The sequence below is a fragment of the Numida meleagris genome, chromosome 2 (genome assembly GCF_002078875.1).
Source record: "Numida meleagris isolate 19003 breed g44 Domestic line chromosome 2, NumMel1.0, whole genome shotgun sequence".
Taxonomy (NCBI): domain Eukaryota; kingdom Metazoa; phylum Chordata; class Aves; order Galliformes; family Numididae; genus Numida; species Numida meleagris.
This window is the reverse complement of record NC_034410.1, coordinates 18,188,618-18,204,282: the sequence shown is the minus strand read 5'-3', so window position 1 is coordinate 18,204,282 and position 15,665 is coordinate 18,188,618. Positions and strand designations below refer to the sequence as shown.

The 15,665-nt window shown below is 38.9% G+C and overlaps 1 protein-coding gene and 1 long non-coding RNA gene across 3 annotated transcripts in view; one reads left to right on the top strand and one right to left on the bottom strand.

Annotated features, from left to right (window-relative positions):
• Positions 1-15,665, top strand: part of PLXDC2 (plexin domain containing 2) — a 246,368-nt gene that overhangs the window by 103,572 nt on the left and 127,131 nt on the right. The window lies entirely within an intron of this gene.
• On the bottom strand, positions 9,606-15,383 carry LOC110394099. Its single transcript, XR_002435366.1, has 5 exons — positions 15,302-15,383; positions 14,659-14,710; positions 11,634-11,659; positions 10,053-10,104; positions 9,606-9,718 (listed from the first exon to the last, which is right to left on the bottom strand). It is a non-coding gene; the product is annotated as an uncharacterized LOC110394099 (long non-coding RNA).

The window sequence follows — 15,665 nt, the reverse complement described above, 5'->3', positions numbered from 1 at the left end:
GCTGGCTCACTGACAACCTGCTGTCTACCAGGACATCCTGGTCCTTCTCTGCAGAGCTCCTCTGCGGCAAGTCATCCCCTAACCTGTACTGATACATGTGGTTATTCCTCCCCAGGTGCAGGAGTCTGCACTTGGCCTTGTTGAACCTCATAGGGTTCTTCTCCACCCAACTCTCCAGCCTGTACTACCGTAACATGCCTTTTTGTTCTATGTGTCTCTAGGCCTCAATGCCTAAATCCTAGGCAATGACTCCAAAGCTTCTTTTGGAGAGGATGAGAGCTTTGATTGCCTCATAACCTGAGGGAATGGCCAGGGATACCTATCATCGTCTTTTCCTGCAGTGGGGAGAAGACTATATTAAAATATCTGTGATTGTTGTAGAAATGGGGAAACAGTCATTTTAAGGGCTTTGATGTCTTAATGAAAAGTCACCATTTTCCTCCTTGCCCCGTTTCCAGCCTTCTCTTAGATGAGAATTTCTCAGCCCACTCTCCCTTTCTCCAGTTCCAAGCAATTTGTCTCTTGGTTTGTGATCCATGTCTGCTCTGTCTTTCCTGCCTGAGTCTTGCCCTTCTACTTCCATTATCCTGCTCCAAGGCTGGAGAAGCAGCAGCTCCATACCAGACCTATCCCTTTTCGGCTGTGCAACTGCCTCCTCTGCCATGGGGGCCACATGAGAGGAGTAAAGATGCTCAGTAATTCAGAAAATACTTTTTTCAGTCAAGATGTCTTCAGAATTCTACTGTTTGTGATTAAATGTGGTTAAAATATTATGAGGAATCAGTCATCCTCTGCAGCTTATCTCAGGGCACAGCCTTTAGCACATCCTTAACTCTTTATGCAGTAAATTTTTTTTATTAATCCATTTTTTAAAGTGTATTAAACTTTTATATTTTTCTAGTACATGTATTTAATGTTGACAACACTGTTTCCATGAGATGAATGGGCTCTCCTAAGAACTTCAGGCTTTATAAAGTGTTTGAGGTAGATAGCAGCTATCCAGAACCAAACACAGTGAAAGCTGGCCTGCACAATACACAGAAATATCTTGATATTGTTAATTTGATATATAAATAAGCCACTTTCACATCCTGAATGAAACCATTTGCTAATGAAAAGTAGTTTTATTTGTAGCTTCTTTTTGATGTGGAAGACAGTTTTGATATTTCCAAGCCATAGTTTTAGCATGTCTCTTTGAATAAAGGAAGAAAAGTCTTAATAAAGCTATTCTAATGTTCATGATGTCCTGTGGAAATCAGTGATTGAGCATGGAGAATGCAACAACAGATGGCATAGCCCCACATGAGGTCAGTAAGCTGTGGAAATAAAAAACTGCCAATCCTGAAATTAAAAACAGGTGGCAAAAATATCACTTGGAGATTTGGCATCTGTAAGTAATCAGTTACTGTAAGAGCCTTGGTCAGGCACAAATTAACTTCATTGCTGATTGCATTTTCAGTAAGTAGAGAAGAAAGCAGCTGTATTTATTTAGAATCACAATACAGGATAGAAATACTAGAAAGTATTTGGAACTACTTTGGGTTTTGTTTTTGGGGTTTTTTTTTTGGGGGGGGGGGGGGGGTTGAGGAGTAGCATTTTTTCTTCCTTTATTTTCCCCTAGTATTTGAGTTGAGAAAAAGCATGTTTTACAACAGTTTCAGCAGTGCTACCGGGATCAAAGCTTCTTCTCAGAGTTTTCAGACCATTTCTCACAATTTCTACGTAGCTTCCCACTACTAAAAAGTGTAAACAAATAAACACAGTACATCTGCATTTGATTTTGGGAGACTTAATTTCCAATAAGGAACTACAAATGCTGTTTTGACTAGAACCATGCTTACAAGGGATGTCATGTTCTTGAACCTGATCCTTTAAGGAAAGCCTTCCTCCTCCCTACACATACTAGTTACCTGAGAATACATGTGTTTTACTGACCCAGTGATGACTTTCCTAGCAATTATAGGGACTTACAGAGCAGGCATTGTGTCAGTGGGTGCTATTTTGAGGAAGTTAAAGATTAACGTAGCTACTTGTATGACATATTGAAGTTTTTAACAGTTTCAAAGCATATAAACAGGAGTTAGTATAAGTTGGTGTTGCAACAGAAGTTATTGTAAGGGCTGCTGGCCCTACTTGAAGTGTCTTTAATACCCAACGGGGGGAAAGGAAAAGGAGAAGGAAAGGAATGGGAAAAATTTGGTATTGATCACCAGAAATATTCCAAGTATAAAGGATTTCAAGTTATTCTGGAAAAAAAAGAAGCTTTGGTCTAAAGGGTAAATTAATCCAGTAATGTTACAGCCAGAGCAACTTTTAGAACTACAGTATTTGAGAGGATTTAAAAACACGCTAGATAATCTCCACCTGATGTTGTATGAGATATATAGATTTGTGAGAATGTAGCAGTACCTGTTTCCAGAAATGTGAGGGTCCACTACAGCTGAAATCAACTATTTTCCAAGGCTGAATGTTTGAGAGAGGCTCCCACCTCCACTGAGATTCTGTGCCATACAGGGCACAGCTTGAGACCAAAGGGACACTGAGCCTCCATGAGCCCACTGAAATCACTAGATCATCAGGAAGTCACACACTTATATTTACTTATTCCAGAAAGTGTGATTATAATTCTGAGTCTTGAACTGTGCGCAGATAGTACTATGTTATAAGGAATAAATTAATTTATTTAATGAGAAGAATCAGAAGATGAAGGTGGATGTCTGTGGGCACGTATTTCTTGTTGGTATGACGTTCAGGAAGTGCTAATAGGCCACCTTGCAAAAATTATGCCTCTTTGAGATCCTTAAGCCAAGCACCTGCAATATGTAAAATGTTCAGTCATGTCAAGCAATGCTGGTGAAAGTGTTTGGTAATATAAAACATTCACAAATTCATGTTTCAACAGAGATGTTGTCTCATGGGCCTACTTCCCAGCCTATTTGCCATTGCATAGATCATTATCCTTTTTTCTGGCAACAGAATAATATTCCTGTGGCAACTGTAGCAATTGCTTACATGGAACAATAAATATCAGACACATTCTTAATGTGATTTTAACTTTTAAATGTGATTTAATAGCTGAATACAGAGGAAGCAGCATCCTGTGACTAACCGGCTCTCTGCAGACCACCAGCAAGTATTCTCCTAATCACTGCAATGTACAGCATATGTTTTCCAGATCACTTTGTGAGATGTAAAGATGTCCATTTCTTGGGTATGAAGCGCATCTTGCAGTGGAAAAATACTAGAACTCTACCTTTCTGAGTTTTTTGAAGTGAAAGTTCTCTATCCAGTCAAAACTACACCTTTGTGTAGTTTTGAGCAGCACAATATAAGGAAAGCATAAAATTATTGGAGAGGGCTACGAAGATGGTGAAGGGTCTGGTGGGCAAGACGTATGAGGAGCAGCTGAGGTCCCTGGTTGTGCTCAGCTGAGGGGAGGCCTCATGGCAGCTGCAGCTCCTCACAGGCAGTGGAGGGGCAGCACTAAGCTCTGCTCTCTGGGGACTGGGCCCAAGGGAATGGCATGGAGCTGTGTCAGGAGAGGTGCAGGTAGGGGTTAGGAAAAGGTTATTCTCCAAAGGGTGGTGGGTATGGAACAGGCTGTCCAGGGCAGTGGGCGCTGCCCCAAGAGCTGGAGTTCAGGGAGCGTTTGGACACCGCTCTCAGGGATAGGCTTTGGATTTTGGGAGGTCCTGTGAAGAGCCAGGAGCTGAACTTGATGATCAGTGTGTGTTCCTTGCAGGTTGGGGGATTCTAAGTTCTCTAAGAGAGGCAAGGTGAACCCTCTCCATGACTGCAAGTTTTATGGTATTGCTGCTGTATATTAGATATAATCAATAACTCACCACCTCCCTCCCGCCCCCCCCTTTTTTTTTTGCTGGAATCCAGACATTCCACTGAACTCAACCCATAAAGCCATTTCATTCCAGTCTGTATGTGCATACAAGCTTTGCTATTTTGCCACACTCTTGACTCATTCTCAGATTTTTTCTCAGTGATTTATGTTACATTTATTCATGGAACACTAACAAATGATAATATACTTATGGATTGCTCTTTAGATTAAAACATCTAAATTCACTGTCCACATGTTTGAAGAGTGCCCATAAAGCCCAGTGAGTGCTATGCACTCCTAATATAACACATTTCTGATGTTGATGTGAGATATGAAAGGTCTTGATTTTAAAATTTAAAAATACATAGAAACTTTTTCTAATACTGAGAAAATATGTAACAGCCAAATAGCTTTCAGGCTTGTTGGGTTGCTTATCAGAGCAGTGATTTCCCCACTCTGTGCAGAGCTCCACAGAGTCTTACTCTCCCCTAAGCTGTTTCATCTTCCTCTGACACGTCACTGAAGAGTGTAACATCTAATTTCAGGCAATAATGTGGGGAAGAGGCAGCAGGAAAGTGGGGCCAGAAGCTGTGGATGAGGCTAGGACACAGTCTGGGCGTGCAGCAGTGCCTCCTCACTCTGCTCTGCATCACCTTCTCCCTGGTAGCCAGGCTGAAGGGTTTAAGTGCAGGGACTGACACTGTGCAGCTTACTGGGTGACCAGGTGGATCTGGAGTGACCAGGTAGCTGAAGGAAAAGGAGTGGATGATTTGGGTAGGTGTGCAAAGTTCTGATTTACTGTACTGGGAACAGGAGAAAATGTGAGGAAACATCTGAGAGAAGTTCCCTGTGTAGCTCTGTATCTGGTGTGATGGAATTATAAGGGCTTTGGGTGCTGGAGCTGCTCATTAAAGTCAGATGTCAGGATTCAGGAAAGATAACTAGACTGGATGGGAAGAACATTGGAGGAAATAGTTTGGGTTGTTATATCTAGGGCAGGGCATATGGTGAGGAAAAGGGGAACATGCACATGTAGGGGAAAGGGAAACACAAGAAAAGGAGAAAGGAGACTCAGTTTGCAAACATTTGAGTGTCAGTGCATTACAGATCTAAATGAGATTGTTTAATCTGGTGCTTATGAATTTACTGGTATTTAAAGCTCAAGCTGCAAAACAATCAATTAATGAGCCCACATTTACCATGAAGAGGCCATATTAATGGCACTGAAAGTTCTCTCCCTCAGAAGACAAACATCTCTGTCATTTTAGGCAGCTTTCAGTTTCCTTACTTCAGCAAAACTGCTGTGGATAATAAATCACATTGTTGCTTTTTCGCCTCTTACAGCATTCATATGATGGGAGGAGGATGAATGTGCTGTCTTTTATTACTTTTCTCCTTCTTTAAGTGATAGATGCTTTCATCCTCTTTTTATATACAGATTATATGAGACAGATGCTTAGAAACTGCTTAGCGAAATCATGTAAAGGCAAGCATACAATGTGATGAAAACCTACAGTTTTTCGAACTTGAGATTAACTTGAGGCAGAAGAAATTGTGACTTTTTGGTTTGCCATTAATGGAAAAGAGAGAAAATGGCCACTAGGAGTTAAGCTAAAGTCTTTGGCTAAGGAGCTAGACTCGAAAATCCTTGTGGATCCATTCCAACTCAGGATATTCTACGATTATATGATTCTAAACAACAGTCATTTGAAAGTCTGTGGTTCATGGAAGTGTTGGCGGTTTCAGTGGCTCATTTAGAGCCCAGCAATGTGCCCAACTGCACCAAACTATGAGAAGCTTCCACATGACTTGACATAAAATCTGAAAACTCAGATGTAATACTGAGATAAGCAGCTTTTGCCTTTGAAGCAAGTGGGTATTTGTTGTCAACATCCATTAGTGTCAACATCGATTAATAAACTCTTCTTTCCAAATGTGTTTAAGGTTACAGATGTGATAAAGGACATGAGCACTGACAAACTCTGTGCTGTCATAACAAATTTGTAGGTTTCAAACTTCCAGATGTAATTAAAGCCTTGTGTTGCTTGGTTGCTGTTAATACTTAAACCCCACTCGTTTGTGGGTGTGGGAGCTACCTGACAATGAGAAACTGTAAACAAGTACAGGTTTCTTATATTCAGATCATATCCTAGTGGTTAAGACACTCCTGGGTAGTGGGACGAAGAGCTCGAGGCTCATTTTACCTGGAGGAGATCTTCCATCTCCTGCTTTTAAAGTTCTTCCAAAAAATTTTGCAGTCTAATTGGAACAGGAGAGCAAAACAGGAAGGACAGTTTATAAAATTGTGGGAACTATGACTAGCTCTGTTTTAAGATAAGTTTATGCTGCATTTAGAGAGAGTTCTTTTTCAGTGAGCACACTATTTCTGAAAACAGAAAGCAGGAACAAGTGCGCTACTCAGGCAGGGAAGATAGGTGGCTCAGCCAGCTCATGGTCAGGCAGGGATGCCAGATTCCTTTGCTAACTGAGTTTACCTGGATCATTTACTGCTAGATAGTGCTGCCCATACATTTATCTGAAAAAAAAAAAATAGGAGAGGCCAGGCTTGATGACAGTAGTTGTTTTGAAAGTGATAGGTCTTTTGGACATACAGCAAACAGAGCCAACATGTACAAGCTTAGTAGCCACTTGTCTGGGACACTTAGACCAAGGAATTGATAGTTTACCCCTCTGTAACTGAGACATGGAATTACATATTTGTAATGACTAAGCTCTTTCTCTGTGTGAGTAAATAAGGTGTGCATGTTGAGGAAATCAATCAGCATTCAGCTAAAAAACAATTTAACATGAACTATTTAATGGAGTGGAACTGACAGCCATGTGGAGGGTGAGAGGTTCTAGGCATTGTTTAAGTCTCATTTAAGTTCACCAGTTTAGACTTGCTTGAAATGTAAGTGGTTTGGCAAGTGTGAATATAGGTGGCACTGAAGCAGAGCTTCTGCCCTGCTACTTCATTGAGCTTATGAGGAACAAAACCAAAATGACTATGAAAATGTTCTTGGGTAATTTAAATATGACTTCTAGTGTCATACTGTGTCCAGAAATCAGGTAAATCTTTGCACTCTTATGACACTGAATGAAGTCTAGTAGTTGTTGAATTGGTTTTCCATTGCAAAATGTAAAGGGTTGGTTTCCAAACCTTTGTGTGGTGTCTGTGGCTCTAGATGGGCTGTCAGCCAGTCTGTGGGCTAAAACCTTGGCAATAAACTGCATTAACATACAAATGCAAGACTGCTGCAAACATTTCTTTTCATGCAATTAGTTGGTGCTTTGTCATTGGATCTCAAAGATAGCATATGGGGAACCAGAGCTGACTGCTGGCTCCGTGGTTCATCTGGAAAGGTAAAAGAATAGCATACTGAGGTAGCATTTAATATGTTCTTGTGAGGAATAAGATCTGCAGTGAGAGGAATGAGAAGAAACAAGACGGTGATTTTTCAAATCTGTTATATGGATATCTTATCAGTCCCTTTCTAACAAAATGAGCCATATCTCAACTTACTTATTTTCCCAAATCATTCCTTACGTGGAGTAGTTCTGTCTTTGAGTAATAAGCCATGAGAAAGTAAACATTCAAGCATCAATGTGTCCCATAACTTTTAAAACCCATTATATTCAGACATCGTTCCCTCTTTCTTCTTTGAATTTGCCTTCTAACCAGGGATAATAAAGAACCCAAGCAAGTGCTGAGTAGAAATGTTAATGTTGTGTTCCATTATGATTACCCAAGAGGAAAACAAATCTTTCTGCAAAGTGGGTCTCTTCCTCACAGATCCAGCTCTTCAGCTGTGAATGCATGGGCAGAGTTTGAATGCATCTAAGTTGATGAGTCTACCAAATCCAAGCCCCTGTAAGCTCAGCTCCAGTTACAAAATAATCTCCTCCAAAACATTTAAGCATACCTGTATTTTTTAAGAAATATCTTGTTGTATTTGTTGCCTCATATAGTTTCCTACCCTCTGAAATAGTGAAATAGCATGCTTTTCACGTGATGATCACAGAACATTGATCTTCACGCATTACATAGCTCTGTCTTCCACTTAGAAAGCACAAGCACAGCTAAGATAGTTGTAAATCTGTCTTTTTGTAAGTGAAGCATGATGTCATTTGAACTGGCTCATCCCTGCGCAGTTTTCAAAACACCATGTGCTTTGCAGCGTGGGAGTGTCAATCTCTGCCTCCTGGTTAAGAAAAGACATAGATGAATTGTACCTACACAGTGTGTTAGCAAAGCCACTCCATCAGAAGAACTGCAAAGCTGTTAATGTTTTCTCTTGGGAATGTTGTGGTAGAATTGGAAGGCATACAATAAAGAAAAAAATCCACATTTATTCAGTCTTTTTCTAGAACATGTCTGTCCAAGTAACTAATCTCCATGTAAATTATTTATATTGTGAGTGGATGCCACCCATGCAGCCTTTGTTTTATCTGGGCATGAGGGAAGTGCACGTAAGCAGTGTCAAATGTAAAGCATGTTAGCAAATATACTTGCTTATTATTTATAAATTCTGAAACCCTTTTAGAGGAGCTGAGTCCTTCCAGTGCTGTTGGTTGATTAAAAACTGCAACATTATGTGCAAAGCAGTGGAAAACATGCTGTTCCTGCACCTTACTCCCATCATCCGTGCAATCCACTGTGCTAGTTTGTCTGTCATCTGGGAGAAGAGAAAGGCAATATTCAATACACCATATAGTGAGCAGTCCAATTAAACATTTACTAGATAATTCCATTGTTTTGACAAGTTTCAAGATTGGTGCAATATTTTCTCTTCTGTCTCTCCAGTATCTCTGCCAGTTTCCAAAAAGATTATTTCTCTTCTGCCAAACAAAAAATGCCTATCATTCATATCTCTAGTGGCTTAATTCTTATTTTTATATCTCTCCTTCTTGATTGGTTTGATACAGCTGTTCTTTGACTCTAAACATTCATCTACAACAATTCCTCCTTGCTGTATGATTTATTTATTTTTGTTCCCACACTAAGTCTAGCAATGCAGATTTTTTGCCAGAGCATAAGAACCGTCTTAGCTCTAATTTCCTCTCATTAGTGTACTAGAAACATGTTTTCCTCCACAGATCTTCTTATGAAGCTAAAATGAGATTTTTTTTTTTCCTGAAAAGGAGCTGAAGGCCTTTAGATACATTTTAATTTCAGTTACAAAATTAATCTTTTTTTGATAAGACAGAAAATAGTTTGCCCCTGCACAGTGACAGAGTCTGGAAGAAATAAACAGTTGCTTTTGGTAACAAAATAGAACATAGTTGTTGTCTAGCACTTGCCATCAGTAACACTGAATATGTTTTAAAGAGGAAGACAGTATCTTTATCCATATCCTACAGATAGCAAAATTGAATTATCCTTTGACCTATTATGCAACAATACTATAAGAATTTAAGTAATCCAGGCACCTTCAGTTCATTTAGATTCTTTCATAGACTCAGCCTTTACGCTTTTTATGTTGAACAGATTTCTCCTCTTCTTCTTCTTAGAAAGATGAAAGGTTCTGACTTCTCTGGTGGTAAGTCTTACTCAGAGCCAAATTTTTGGTACTCCTTTACTGAAGATTTCTGCTTTAGAGCACTTACTGTATAAAATCACTGTTTCGGGAGTCTTTAAAAATACTTAGTGCATATGAATGAAAGTGTAAGGCAAGAGATTTTCTTTTTAATATATATATTTTTTTACTATTCTTTTAGAACAAGAGATACAGAAATGAGATAATCATATAAATATATGGAGAAATTTATTTTGAGCAGTAATTGAGTTTGGGGGTGAGAAGAGGCAGTGAAACAATTTTCCAGCTCTTCTTTTAAAAGATCATCTCTGTCATTTCTTCACTGTGCCATTTCTACAGAATTGGCCTAAAGAAAAAAAACACTATAAGCATAATTCAGTGTATCTGTAAAGCCAAGAAAATTAAATCAAAAGCATCTTGAGAATTTTAAAGTACTAACATTTAATGTATTTCTCAATCACTGCTGACCCACCACATAAGCCCAGTGAGACTGTCTTAATTTTCCTGACCTTTAAAGCAACCCTGTTTTTCAAAATGCCCATTTACTACTATTACTTTTTACTACTTTTTACATTTTATGAAAACTCTGTCTTGATACCACAGTATAGGAAGGGCTGGCACTAAGCCTTCACTTTGTAATAAATGTGATAATTAATTCCCCAAATGATCGATCTGTTTACCTGCAGTTGTCATAATTTCTGTAAATCCTAAATCACTGTTGGTCCAGGGAAACTTCAAGTGCAGAAAATGAAAGGAGATATAAAATTTCTTTCTTTAATCCATAGTGAAAAAGAAGGAGGTTAAATTTTAAATTTTGTCTGAAATCACTTTGTGAGTTTTAGCACTGAGCTGGAGCAAAGCACAAGCAATGCCTCCACAAACAGTTGTAAATTTTAACCTTTCCATCTTTGAAATCTGTCCTTTACAACCACAGTGGATGAAAAGTCATGCAACGTTTTTCTGTAGTTTTTATAATGTCAGATACTATTGCATTCCCGACTACACATTTCTGGGCAATTGCAATTGTTTGTTCATTTTCCTGCTTTCCAAATCCTGTGCTCTGTGAAACGACCAATACCACAAACCGCTTCCTTTCTACCACTGAGAGGGAGGCCAAGGGAGTTAAGGATGCAGCAGGAGAAATGTTTCATGTTCCAGTCACTCCACAGCTGCATTGCATGATCTGCCTCATTTGAAGATGTTCAGGTTTACTTGCATTCTGAGCAGCAACACATTTTATGCAGGCTGTGTTTTGGCCAGTTGCCACAGGCTCAGTAAGAAATGAATTAGGAAGAAGTAAGCAGCTTAAGAGTTTGTCCCTGTTCGCAGAAGAAAAAAAAAAGAAAGTTGTTAACAAGGTAATTGCAATCAGTTAGGCACTCCTGACATGGGAAGAGGAAAACTCTGGTTTGCATGTCCATCAGTGTTGTACCAGATGAAGTGTTATGCCACCTTTCTTCTTATCTTTTCCACTCTGCCATATTGCTCAGATTTTAATCTATGTCTGCACAATCATGTTGTGCATAGATGTATGTTTGGATAGCTCCATCATGATGATATTTGAGCTTTGTTTTCTTGTCTGTGTGTCTTCTTTGCTTGTGCCACTATACCCAGTGCAGTTGCCTTTGATGTGAAGGCTGACATCTATCCCTGTGCCTGACTTCAAGTCAGCCTGACAGAGCTGCCCATGCCACAGCTTCCCCCTGATGCTGTTGCAGTACCAGTGCACAGCAGGCCAGTTGTGAGCTTACTGACATTGTCTTGGCCAGAGCAGAGTCCCTGGGATTGGTGCTCTTTGCACGCTACAAAAAGCCAAGCACTGCCTCTGCTAATCCATTTTTCAAGCACCAGGCTTGCATTTCTCTTAGACTCTGACTTTTCCTGAGGCTAAAAGTGAAGATAACCCTTCTACCAAAGTTGCACTTGCTTTGCCTGCTAGGAACAGCATAAATTAGCCAAACAAAAATTGTTTGGCATGTCCCAGATATTTGCTGTCTTCTGCCAGGACAACTCATGCAAAAAGAGTTCCAGACATATGCTGCAATTCAAATTATGAATGACTCTTGTCATTTTTGTATGCTTTTCTCTACTGCCCAGAGACAGAAATTAGACTTAATGATCTGATTGCAACATTGTCAGTCTAACTTCTTTGATCCATTATTATTAGCTACAAGCATATGCACATTGATGCATGCCTTCTAGCCAACTGGACTGCTTGCTTATCCTAGTTAAGCCTGAATCCTGAAGAGAAGCTGACTCACCATGGTGCTGGCATCCTTCGGCTTTTCTGCAAAATAAAAAAGATGCCTCAAAATTGGAACTGTGAGATGAATGTATTGAAGATAGCTCTAAATGCTAGAGTCTAATGCTGGCAATTGTACTGCAATTCATTTATTGACTACAGAAGAAAAGCCTGTATACACTTGTAGCTGTTATATTTAAATAAAGTAGAGTTGGTATTAGTATTCTCAGGAAAACCCTTGAATCTAGATTGGAAAAGCAAGAATTTACATATAAATAGAATAGTGTAGAGCGATCTCAATTTCTCTTAGATTTCTCCTACCAGGACATTTTTTTGTTCTTGTTGAACTTAAGTTTTTCTTGCTTTTTACACAGATAATTTTGTGACTTAGTGAGACTTTGTGACATAGTGAGGTTTGGACACAAACCCCATTTTTCTGTGCTTGAGTTTGATAATCCACAAGAAAATACAGTTTGATTATTGCCAGGAAAGCAAGAACGTACAGATATGCTTCCTTTTGCCTTATGTGCGAACTTAATACGTGATAAATATCCATCTAGGTTCATTTGGATGTCTACATTACCAGTACTTATTGGGAGTGCTAATGGGAATATGGATATGAAACTTTCCAATATGGTGGGCAAACATTAAATTATGTTAATCGTGCTGATTTTCAATTGCTGAAAGTAAAATGCTAGAGTGGAGAATCCCAGCACTGTTCAATGGATCCGGAGGGACCTGTTATCTTCTGTTCAGGTTGGATTAGGAGAGTCCCTTCTGTAATGCAAAACTGCTGGAAAAGAGGACAGGAAAGTGATGACTGGAAGTATTCCTTTGAGTAAGCTTAAATCTACAGCTATACTAGGAAATTTTTAGGGATCGCCTGCTGAAAAAAAGGTTGAAGGCTAGCAGTAAAAGAAATAGTTGTATGCATAGCAATGACCAAAACTACATGAGGGGAAGATATACTGAAGTTATGCCAGAAATGAGACAAGAAATAGTATGACGCTCTTCACTAAACTAAAGAGAAAACTCTTTACTTTCCTGTTTTTCAGTTTGAGAAGCTATTTTTGTCATGCATTGTACACTGAGATTAGATTCCCTGATCCTTTTCCAGCAGCAGTAACTGATAGGCACTTATAGCATGCTATTCAATTTTTTCATGTATTCCATGAAGTCCAACTTTCTGACCAGATCCACCTCAAAGCTTTGTAAAATATTATATTGGAAACACACATCTGTAGAGTTTTAAATTAAATGAGAACTACACAATTCTGGCTTCTCTGTTTGTTTGTTAATAGGGATACTGAGTAGTACTCAAATTGAATTTGTCATGGTTGGATGTCTAAACCTATTGGTTCTTCTTCTTTTGTAAACCAGAATCTTAGAATCAGAGAATGGTTTAGGTTGAGAGGAACCCTAAAGACCATCTAGATCCAACTCCATGCAGTAGGCAGAGATGCCACCCACTAGAGCATTTTGTTCAAAGCCTGGCCTTAAACAACTCCATTGATGGGTCATCCTCAGCTTCTCTGGGCAAACTGATCCAGAGCCTCACCTTTCACTAAATAAAGAATTTTTTAGTAATGTCTAATCTAAATGTATTCCCTTTAATTTAAAAATATTATCTCTTGTTGCAGGACCTATTGAAGAGTCATTCTCCATCTTTTTTATAGGCCCCCTTTAAATGTTGGGAGGCTGCTAAGAGGTCTCCCCGGAGCCTTCAGTTCTCCAGGCTGAACAAGCCCAGTTCCCTCAACCTTTCTTCATAAGAGAGGTGCTGCGGCCCTCTGATTGTCCTTGTGGCCCTCCTCTGGATCCTCTCGAACAGCTCCATATCTTCCCTGTGCTGGGAGCTCCAGGCCTGGATACAGTACTCCAGATGGGGCCTGATAAGGGCATTTTTTTAAAAATCATCTTATTTGTGAAGTTTGTTAAAAAAAATTATCAGTACCATGTCATATTGAAACTCAAGCATATCGCTCATTTCTCTTCTTAATCAAGATCATAAAGATGGGATTTGTCCTAGACTCATGAGTCAGATGCTGCAAAAAAAAAGTCTCTATAATTCTGCAGGAAAAAAAGGTATCTATGGTGTAGAGCTCTTCATAGGCAAGGACAATGAAACTGGGAATTCTTGAAAGAAATGTGATAGATTTTTGCTGTGGTACTGTTCATTCAGTATGTGAGGACTCTACTTGAAGATTCCTTTAATGGAATGTTCATGCTCTGAGTAGTCTGTCACTTCATGCCTCCAGTTTTCATAACTTCCACCAAAGTCTGATGGTTTCTCATCTTTGCTAATAAAACTTTTGCAGTAGAAAAGATTCGTGAGACATGGTATAAAAAATCACTTTAGAAGTATAATGGCATTTTCTGTTCCTTGATAAATAAATTTGTATATATGATATTTGATTTAGCTGGCATTTGAGCTGTGGGAGATTTAGGAAGATAATACTATATCTTGCAAGCAATCTGTTGAGTAAAGGTTTCAATATGTATTTCTGGGCTTCTAAAGAAAAAAATTCTTGTTGATTGTGGTGCATTTATGAAATTAGTCAAATTGCAGAGCTGGCCTAAATATGTGCAATCATGAAATGTAATTAACACATGTTTTTCAGAAATGCAATCCTGAAATTCTGATGTACTGAAACATCCCAGAAATCTCTGTTTAACCTCATGGAAGAGGGGGAGGAAAAAAAAAAAAAGAAAAAAAAAAAGAAAAAAAAAAGTTGAATAAGGGGTAGATTATTTACCTGCTTGACTTTTTGACTTTTTGTTGTTTCAAAATAGAGTTTCTTTCCTCTTTGGTGACACTGCTGCCCATAAAATTTTGAATGGTTCTCTTTCTTGTAGGGAGCTAGAACTTCATTCTAAATGAAACTTGGTTCGGGCAAGACTGCACACTGTCAGAGCTGTTTCTCTTGTCAAGTTCCACTATTTCATTTTGATTTTATTTGCTTATAGTTTTTACCTTTCTGTGGGAGGGCAGACTTGATAGAGCAGAGACCCTCTGTCTCCACCATGGTTGGCTGCCTACTTACCTATCAGAAAATCTTTCTTATAAGCCCAGTCCACTCTGCTGATCCGTAAGACCTGCATTCAGAAATCACAATATTGTAGTAGACAAACTCCTCTACTACTCAGTTGTTGACTTTCAACATTGATTTATGTTAATAATTTAACTATTAAGTAGTTGTGGGTATTTTTCTAGTGTAGGCACATCTTCCTGCCAGTTACCTCAGAGTAACTGTGCTACTTCAAAAGGCAGATCCTGATGTACAAGAAGATAAAGGGTTCTGTCATGTGTTCTCTGCCAGGTTAGATTGCTAAATTAAGCTGCAAGTAAAATTAGTAAAAAAAAACATGCTGGGTACATAGTGGTTTAGGCAGTAGATGTCAAAATCTTTTAAATGCCTTTCTCAGTCTGTAAACCTGTACAGAGGGAAATTTGAAGCCTCGGCTTTAGATGTGAGCAGAAGTGAGTCTGTCTATAATTCTTCCCCCACTTCCTTTCCCAAGTTTCTTTCTAAATAATTCTGCCTTAGGTCCATCCAGAACTAACCCTAACTTAAGTCAAGGGGGAATGATCTGCAGACATAATTACTTGCATTGCTAATTTTATGAAGACTTCTGGGAAAATTGTTGAAGGATCAGACCAAGAGACCAGCTTAATTACATACTCACTATAAAGTCCATTTTCACTGCTTCTAAATTGCTGTGGTACAGTATCAACTCTGTAGACCATGACACTGGGGTATTTGCACAGAACTAAAAAACGTAACAGTGCTGTTTATTACCACATAAGCGTAGTAGGCCATGTTCAGAACTATGGTTCCAATTTTAATAGGTTTGAAGGCTTATTACAGTTCTGAGTCTCTGCTCATACAGGCTGAACAAGCTCCTACTCATCTGTGTTTGCCAATATTATAATTTCATTATTAATCAGATACTACAGCCTTTGGCTGCTTACCAATTGATTTGAATGATATGTTCTACTTCAGTGTTAATTAGTGCTGGCTCTCAGATCTCAAAGATAAGAGTATAATAC